The sequence below is a fragment of the Phaseolus vulgaris genome, chromosome 5, assembly GCF_051622355.1.
Source record: "Phaseolus vulgaris cultivar YP4 chromosome 5, ASM5162235v1, whole genome shotgun sequence".
Taxonomy (NCBI): Eukaryota; Viridiplantae; Streptophyta; class Magnoliopsida; order Fabales; family Fabaceae; genus Phaseolus; species Phaseolus vulgaris.
In genome coordinates, this window is record NC_143502.1 from 14985469 (window position 1) to 14995000 (window position 9532).

Below are 9532 nucleotides of genomic sequence, written 5' to 3' on the forward strand. Positions count from 1 at the left end.
CAAAACCATGATTTTCGTTTTTCACCAAAATCACCACCAAGCGTCAAAATCAAGCCAAAAAACCAAAATCATGGAACTTGGCTATGCACCAACCATGTCAAGATCAATTCCTTTTGCTCCCAAACTTCTCCCACATCAGTTTGAAGGCATTTGTGAGGATTGAGTCCAGCCACTTTTCCAAAACCAACATTTTCGTTTTTCACCAAAATCACCACCAAGTCACAAAATCATGAACTTGGCTATGCACCAACCATGTCAAGATCAATTCCTTTTGATCCCAAACTTCTCCCACATCACTATGGAGGCATTTGTGAGGATTGAGTTCAGCCAGTTTTCCAAAACCAACATTTTCGTTTTTCACCAAAATCACCACCAAGTCACAAAATCAAGCCAAAAAACCAAAATCACGGAACTTGGCTATGCACCAACCATGTCAAGATAAATTCCTTTTGCTCCCAAACTTCTCCCACATCAGTTTAAAGGCATTTGTGAGGATTGAGTCCAGCCAGTTTTCCAAAACCAACATTTTCGTTTTTCACCAAAATCACCACCAAGTCACAAAATCATGAACTTGGTTATGCACCAACCATGTCAAGATCAATTCCTTTTGATCCCAAACTTCTGCCACATCACTTTGGAGGCATTTGTGAGGATTCAGTCCAGCCAGTTTTCCAAAACCATGATTTTCGTTTTTCACCAAAATCACCACCAAGCGTCAAAATCAAGCCAAAAAACCAAAATCATGGAACTTGGCTATGCACCAACCATGTCAAGATCAATTCCTTTTGCTCCCAAACTTCTCCCACATCAGTTTGAAGGCATTTGTGAGGATTGAGTCCAGCCACTTTTCCAAAACCAACATTTTCGTTTTTCACCAAAATCACCACCAAGTCACAAAATCATGAACTTGGCTATGCACCAACCATGTCAAGATCAATTCCTTTTGATCCCAAACTTCTCCCACATCACTATGGAGGCATTTGTGAGGATTGAGTTCAGCCAGTTTTCCAAAACCAACATTTTCGTTTTTCACCAAAATCACCACCAAGTCACAAAATCAAGCCAAAAAACCAAAATCACGGAACTTGGCTATGCACCAACCATGTCAAGATAAATTCCTTTTGCTCCCAAACTTCTCCCACATCAGTTTAAAGGCATTTGTGAGGATTGAGTCCAGCCAGTTTTCCAAAACCAACATTTTCGTTTTTCACCAAAATCACCACCAAGTCACAAAATCATGAACTTGGCTATGCACCAACCATGTCAAGATCAATTCCTTTTGATCCCAAACATCTCCCACATCACTTTGGAGGCATTTGTGAGGATTGAGTCCAGCCAGTTTTCCAAAACCAACATTTTCGTTTTTCACCAAAATCACCACCAAGCCACAAAATCAAGCCAAAACACCAAAATCATGAACTTGGCTATGCACCAACCATGTCAAGATCAATTCCTTTTGATCCCAAACTTCTCCCACATCACTTTGGAGGCATTTGTGAGGATTGAGTCCAACCCGTTTTCCAAAACCATGATTTTCGTTTTTCACCAAAATCACACCACCAAGCGTCAAAATCAAGCCAAAAAACCAAAATCATGGAACTTGGCTATGCACCAACCATGTCAAGATCAATTCCTTTTGCTCCCAAACTTCTCCCACATCAGTTTGAAGGCATTTGTGAGGATTGAGTCCAGCCACTTTTCCAAAACCAACATTTTCGTTTTTCACCAAAATCACCACCAAGTCACAAAATCATGAACTTGGCTATGCACCAACCATGTCAAGATCAATTCCTTTTGATCCCAAACATCTCCCACATCACTTTGGAGGCATTTGTGAGGATTGAGTCCAGCCAGTTTTCCAAAACCAACATTTTCGTTTTTCACCAAAATCACCACCAAGCCACAAAATCAAGCCAAAACACCAAAATCATGAACTTGGCTATGCACCAACCATGTCAAGATCAATTCCTTTTGATCCCAAACTTCTCCCACATCACTTTGGAGGCATTTGTGAGGATTGAGTCCAACCAGTTTTCCAAAACCATGATTTTCGTTTTTCACCAAAATCACCACCAAGTCACAAAATCAAGCCAAAAAACCAAATCATGGAATTTGGCTATGCACCAACCATGTCAAGATGAATTCCTTTTGCTCCCAACCTTCTCCCACATTAGTTTGAAGGCATTTGTGAAGATTGAGTCCAGCCAGTTTTCCAAAATCATGATTTTCGTTTTTCACAAAAATCACCACCAAGCCACAAAATCAAGCCAAAACACCAAAATCATGAACTTGGCTATGCACCAACCATGTCAAGATCAATTCCTTTTGATTCCAAACTTCTCCCACATCACTTTGCAGGCATTTGTGAGGATTGAGTACGGCCAGTTTTCCAAAACCATGATTTTCGTTTTTCACCAAAATCACCACCAAGTCACAAAATCATGAACTTGGCTTTGCACCAACCATGTCAAGATCAATTCCTTTTGATCCCAAACTTCTCCCACATCACTTTGGAGGCATTTGTGAGGATTGAGTCCAGCCAGTTTTCCAAAACCATGATTTTCGTTTTTCACCAAAATCACCACCAATCCACAAAATCAAGCCAAAAAACCAAAATCATGGAACTTGGCTATGCACCAACCATGTCAAGATCAATTCCTTTTGCTCCCAAACTTCTCCCACATCAGTTTGAAGGCATTTGTGAGGATTGAGTCCAGCCAGTTTTCCAAAACCAACATTTTCGTTTTTCACCAAAATCACCACCAAGTCACAAAATCATGAACTTGGCTATGCACCAACCATGTCAAGATCAATTCCTTTTGATCCCAAACTTCTCCCACAACACTTTGGAGGCATTTGTGAGGATTGAGTCCAGCCAGTTTTCCAAAACCATGATTTTCGTTTTCCACCAAAATCACCACCAAGCCACAAAATCAATCCAAAACACCAAAATCATGAACTTGGCTATGCACCAACCATGCCAAGATCAATTCCTTTTGATTCCAAACTTCTCCCACATCACTTTGCAGGCATTTGTGAGGATTGAGTCTGGCCAGTTTTCCAAAACAATGATTTTCGTTTTTCACCAAAATCACCACCAAGTCACAAAATCATGAACTTGGCTATGCACCAACCATGTCAAGATCAATTCCTTTTGATCCCAAACTTCTGCCACATCACTTTGGAGGCATTTGTGAGGATTCAGTCCAGCCAGTTTTCCAAAACCATGATTTTCGTTTTTCACCAAAATCACCACCAAGCGTCAAAATCAAGCCAAAAAACCAAAATCATGGAACTTGGCTATGCACCAACCATGTCAAGATCAATTCCTTTTGCTCCCAAACTTCTCCCACATCAGTTTGAAGGCATTTGTGAGGATTGAGTCCAGCCACTTTTCCAAAACCAACATTTTCGTTTTTCACCAAAATCACCACCAAGTCACAAAATCATGAACTTGGCTATGCACCAACCATGTCAAGATTAATTCCTTTTGATCCCAAACATCTCCCACATCACTTTGGAGGCATTTGTGAGGATTGAGTCCAGCCAGTTTTCCAAAACCATAATTTTCGTTTTTCACCAAAATCACCACCAAGCCACAAAATCAAGCCAAAACACCAAAATCATGAACTTGGCTATGCACCAACCATGTCATGATCAATTCCTTTTGATCCCAAACTTCTCCCACATCACTTTGGAGGCATTTGTGAGGATTGAGTCCAGCCAGTTTTCCAAAACCATGATTTTCGTTTTTCACCAAAATCACCACCAAGTCACAAAATCAAGCCAAAAAACCAAATCATGGAATTTGGCTATGCACCAACCATGTCAAGATGAATTCCTTTTGCTCCCAACCTTCTCCCACATTAGTTTGAAGGCATTTGTGAAGATTGAGTCCAGCCAGTTTTCCAAAATCATGATTTTCGTTTTTCACCAAAATCACCACCAAGCCACAAAATCAAGCCAAAACACCAAAATCATGAACTTGGCTATGCACCAACCATGTCAAGATCAATTCCTTTTGATTCCAAACTTCTCCCACATCACTTTGCAGGCATTTGTGAGGATTGAGTCCGGCCAGTTTTCCAAAACCATGATTTTCGTTTTTCACCAAAATCACCACCAAGTCACAAAATCATGAACTTGGCTATGCACCAACCATGTCAAGATCAATTCCTTTTGATCCCAAACATCTCCCACATCACTTTGGAGGCATTTGTGAGGATTGAGTCCAGCCAGTTTTCCAAAACCATAATTTTCGTTCTTCACCAAAATCACCACCAAGCCACAAAATCAAGCCAAAACACCAAAATCATGAACTTGGCTATGCACCAACCATGTCAAGATCAATTCCTTTTGATCCCAAACTTCTCCCACATCACTTTGGAGGCATTTGTGAGGATTGAGTCTGGCCAGTTTTCCAAAACCATGATTTTCGTTTTTCACCAAAATCACCACCAAGTCACAAAATCAAGCCAAAAAACCAAATCATGGAATTTGGCTATGCACCAACCATGTCAAGATGAATTCCTTTTGCTCCCAACCTTCTCCCACATTAGTTTGAAGGCATTTGTGAAGATTGAGGCCAGCCAGTTTTCCAAAATCATGATTTTCGTTTTTCACCAAAATCACCACCAAGCCACAAAATCAAGCCAAAACACCAAAATCATGAACTTGGCTATGCACCAACCATGTCAAGATCAATTCCTTTTGATTCCAAACTTCTCCCACATCACTTTGCAGGCATTTGTGAGGATTGAGTCCGGCCAGTTTTCCAAAACCATGATTTTCGTTTTTCACCAAAATCACCACCAAGTCACAAAATCATGAACTTGGCTATGCACCAACCATGTCAAGATCAATTCCTTTTGATCCCAAACATCTCCCACATCACTTTGGAGGCATTTGTGAGGATTGAGTCCAGCCAGTTTTCCAAAACCATAATTTTCGTTTTTCACCAAAATCACCACCAAGCCACAAAATCAAGCCAAAACACCAAAATCATGAACTTGGCTATGAACCAACCATGTCAAGATCAATTCCTTTTGATCCCAAACTTCTCCCACATCACTTTGAAGGCATTTGTGAGGATTGAGTCCAGCCAGTTTTCCAAAACCATGATTTTCGTTTTTCACCAAAATCACCACCAAGTCACAAAATCAAGCCAAAAAACCAAATCATGGAATTTGGCTATGCACCAACCATGTCAAGATGAATTCCTTTTGCTCCCAACCTTCTCCCACATCAGTTTGAAGGCATTTGTGAAGATTGAGTCCAGCCAGTTTTCCAAAATCATGATTTTCGTTTTTCACCAAAATCACCACCAAGCCACAAAATCAAGCCAAAACACCAAAATCATGAACTTGGCTATGCACCAACCATGTCAAGATCAATTCCTTTTGATTCCAAACTTCTCCCACATCACTTTGCAGGCATTTGTGAGGATTGAGTCCGGCCAGTTTTCCAAAACCATGATTTTCGTTTTCACTAAAATCACCACCAAGTCACAAAATCATGAACTTGGCTTTGCACCAACCATGTCAAGATCAATTCCTTTTGATCCCAAACTTCTCCCACATCAATTTGGAGGCATTTGTGAGGATTGAGTCCAGCCAGTTTTCCAAAACCATGATTTTCGTTTTTCACCAAAATCACCACCAATCCACAAAATCAAGCCAAAAAACCAAAATCATGGAACTTGGCTATGCACCAACCATGTCAAGATCAATTCCTTTTGCTCCCAAACTTCTCCCACATCATTTTGAAGGCATTTGTGAGGATTGAGTCCAGCCACTTTTCCAAAACCAACATTTTCGTTTTTCACCAAAATCACCTCCAAGTCACAAAATCATGAACTTGGCTATGCACCAACCATGTCAAGATCAATTCCTTTTGATCCCAAACATCTCCCACATCACTTTGGAGGCATTTGTGAGGATTGAGTCCAGCCAGTTTTCCAAAACCATAATTTTCGTTTTTCACCAAAATCACCACCAAGCCACAAAATCAAGCCAAAACACCAAAATCATGAACTTGGCTATGCACCAACCATGTCAAGATCAATTCCTTTTGATCCCAAACTTCTCCCACATCACTTTGGAGGCATTTGTGAGGATTGAGTCCAGCCAGTTTTCCAAAACCATGATTTTCGTTTTTCACCAAAATCACCACCAAGTCACAAAATCAAGCCAAAAAACCAAATCATGGAATTTGGCTATGCACCAACCATGTCAAGATGAATTCCTTTTGCTCCCAACCTTCTCCCACATCAGTTTGAAGGCACTTGTGAAGATTGAGTCCAGCCAGTTTTCCAAAATCATGATTTTCGTTTTTCACCAAAATCACCACCAAGCCACAAAATCAAGCCAAAACACCAAAATCATGAACTTGGCTATGCACCAACCATGTCAAGATCAATTCCTTTTGATTCCAAACTTCTCCCACATCACTTTGCAGGCATTTGTGAGGATTGAGTCCGGCCAGTTTTCCAAAACCATGATTTTCGTTTTCACTAAAATCACCACCAAGTCACAAAATCATGAACTTGGCTTTGCACCAACCATGTCAAGATCAATTCCTTTTGATCCCAAACTTCTCCCACATCACTTTGGAGGCATTTGTGAGGATTGAGTCCAGCCACTTTTCCAAAACCATGATTTTCGTTTTTCACCAAAATCACCACCAATCCACAAAATCAAGCCAAAAAACCAAAATCATGGAACTTGGCTATGCACCAACCATGTCAAGATCAATTCCTTTTGCTCCCAAACTTCTCCCACATCATTTTGAAGGCATTTGTGAGGATTGAGTCCAGCCACTTTTCCAAAACCAACATTTTCGTTTTTCACCAAAATCACCACCAAGTCACAAAATCATGAACTTGGCTATGCACCAACCATGTCAAGATCAATTCCTTTTGATCCCAAACATCTCCCACATCACCTTGGAGGCATTTGTGAGGATTGAGTCCAGCCAGTTTTCCAAAACCATAATTTTCGTTTTTCACCAAAATCACCACCAAGCCACAAAATCAAGCCAAAACACCAAAATCATGAACTTGGCTATGCACCAACCATGTCAAGATCAATTCCTTTTGATCCCAAACTTCTCCCACATCACTTTGGAGGCATTTGTGAGGATTGAGTCCAGCCAGTTTTCCAAAACCATGATTTTCGTTTTTCACCAAAATCACCACCAAGTCACAAAATCAAGCCAAAAAACCAAATCATGGAATTTGGGTATGCACCAACAATGTCAAGATGAATTCCTTTTGCTCCCAACCTTCTCCCACATCAGTTTGAAGGCATTTGTGAAGATTGAGTCCAGCCAGTTTTCCAAAATCATGATTTTCGTTTTTCACCAAAATCACCACCAAGCCACAAAATCAAGCCAAAACACCAAAATCATGAACTTGGCTATGCACCAACCATGTCAAGATCAATTCCTTTTGATTCCAAACTTCTCCCACATCACTTTGCAGGCATTTGTGAGGATTGAGTCCGGCCAGTTTTCCAAAACCATGATTTTCGTTTTTCACTAAAATCACCACCAAGTCACAAAATCATGAACTTGGCTTTGCACCAACCATGTCAAGATCAATTCCTTTTGATCCCAAACTTCTCCCACATCACTTTGGAGGCATTTGTGAGGATTGAGTCCAGCCAGTTTTCCAAAACCATGATTTTCGTTTTTCACCAAAATCACCACCAAGTCACAAAATCAAGCCAAAAAACCAAATCATGGAATTTGGCTATGCACCAACCATGTCAAGATGAATTCCTTTTGCTCCCAACCTTCTCCCACATCAGTTTGAAGGCACTTGTGAAGATTGAGTCCAGCCAGTTTTCCAAAATCATGATTTTCGTTTTCCACCAAAATCACCACCAAGCCACAAAATCAAGCCAAAACACCAAAATCATGAACTTGGCTATGCACCAACCATGTCAAGATCAATTCCTTTTGATTCCAAACTTCTCCCACATCACTTTGCAGGCATTTGTGAGGATTGAGTCCGGCCAGTTTTCCAAAACCATGATTTTCGTTTTCACTAAAATCACCACCAAGTCACAAAATCATGAACTTGGCTTTGCACCAACCATGTCAAGATCAATTCCTTTTGATCCCAAACTTCTCCCACATCACTTTGGAGGCATTTGTGAGGATTGAGTCCAGCCACTTTTCCAAAACCATGATTTTCGTTTTTCACCAAAATCACCACCAATCCACAAAATCAAGCCAAAAAACCAAAATCATGGAACTTGGCTATGCACCAACCATGTCAAGATCAATTCCTTTTGCTCCCAAACTTCTCCCACATCATTTTGAAGGCATTTGTGAGGATTGAGTCCAGCCACTTTTCCAAAACCAACATTTTCGTTTTTCACCAAAATCACCACCAAGTCACAAAATCATGAACTTGGCTATGCACCAACCATGTCAAGATCAATTCCTTTTGATCCCAAACATCTCCCACATCACCTTGGAGGCATTTGTGAGGATTGAGTCCAGCCAGTTTTCCAAAACCATAATTTTCGTTTTTCACCAAAATCACCACCAAGCCACAAAATCAAGCCAAAACACCAAAATCATGAACTTGGCTATGCACCAACCATGTCAAGATCAATTCCTTTTGATCCCAAACTTCTCCCACATCACTTTGGAGGCATTTGTGAGGATTGAGTCCAGCCAGTTTTCCAAAACCATGATTTTCGTTTTTCACCAAAATCACCACCAAGTCACAAAATCAAGCCAAAAAACCAAATCATGGAATTTGGGTATGCACCAACAATGTCAAGATGAATTCCTTTTGCTCCCAACCTTCTCCCACATCAGTTTGAAGGCATTTGTGAAGATTGAGTCCAGCCAGTTTTCCAAAATCATGATTTTCGTTTTTCACCAAAATCACCACCAAGCCACAAAATCAAGCCAAAACACCAAAATCATGAACTTGGCTATGCACCAACCATGTCAAGATCAATTCCTTTTGATTCCAAACTTCTCCCACATCACTTTGCAGGCATTTGTGAGGATTGAGTCCGGCCAGTTTTCCAAAACCATGATTTTCGTTTTTCACTAAAATCACCACCAAGTCACAAAATCATGAACTTGGCTTTGCACCAACCATGTCAAGATCAATTCCTTTTGATCCCAAACTTCTCCCACATCACTTTGGAGGCATTTGTGAGGATTGAGTCCAGCCAGTTTTCCAAAACCATGATTTTCGTTTTTCACCAAAATCACCACCAATCCACAAAATCAAGCCAAAAAACCAAAATCATGGAACTTGGCTATGCACCAACCATGTCAAGATCAATTCCTTTTGCTCCCAAACTTCTCCCACATCATTTTGTAGGCATTTGTGAGGATTGAGTCCAGCCACTTTTCCAAAACCAACATTTTCGTTTTTCACCAAAATCACCACCAAGTCACAAAATCATGAACTTGGCTATGCACCAACCATGTCAAGATCAATTCCTTTTGATCCCAAACATCTCCCATATCACTTTGGAGGCATTTGTGAGGATTGAGTCCA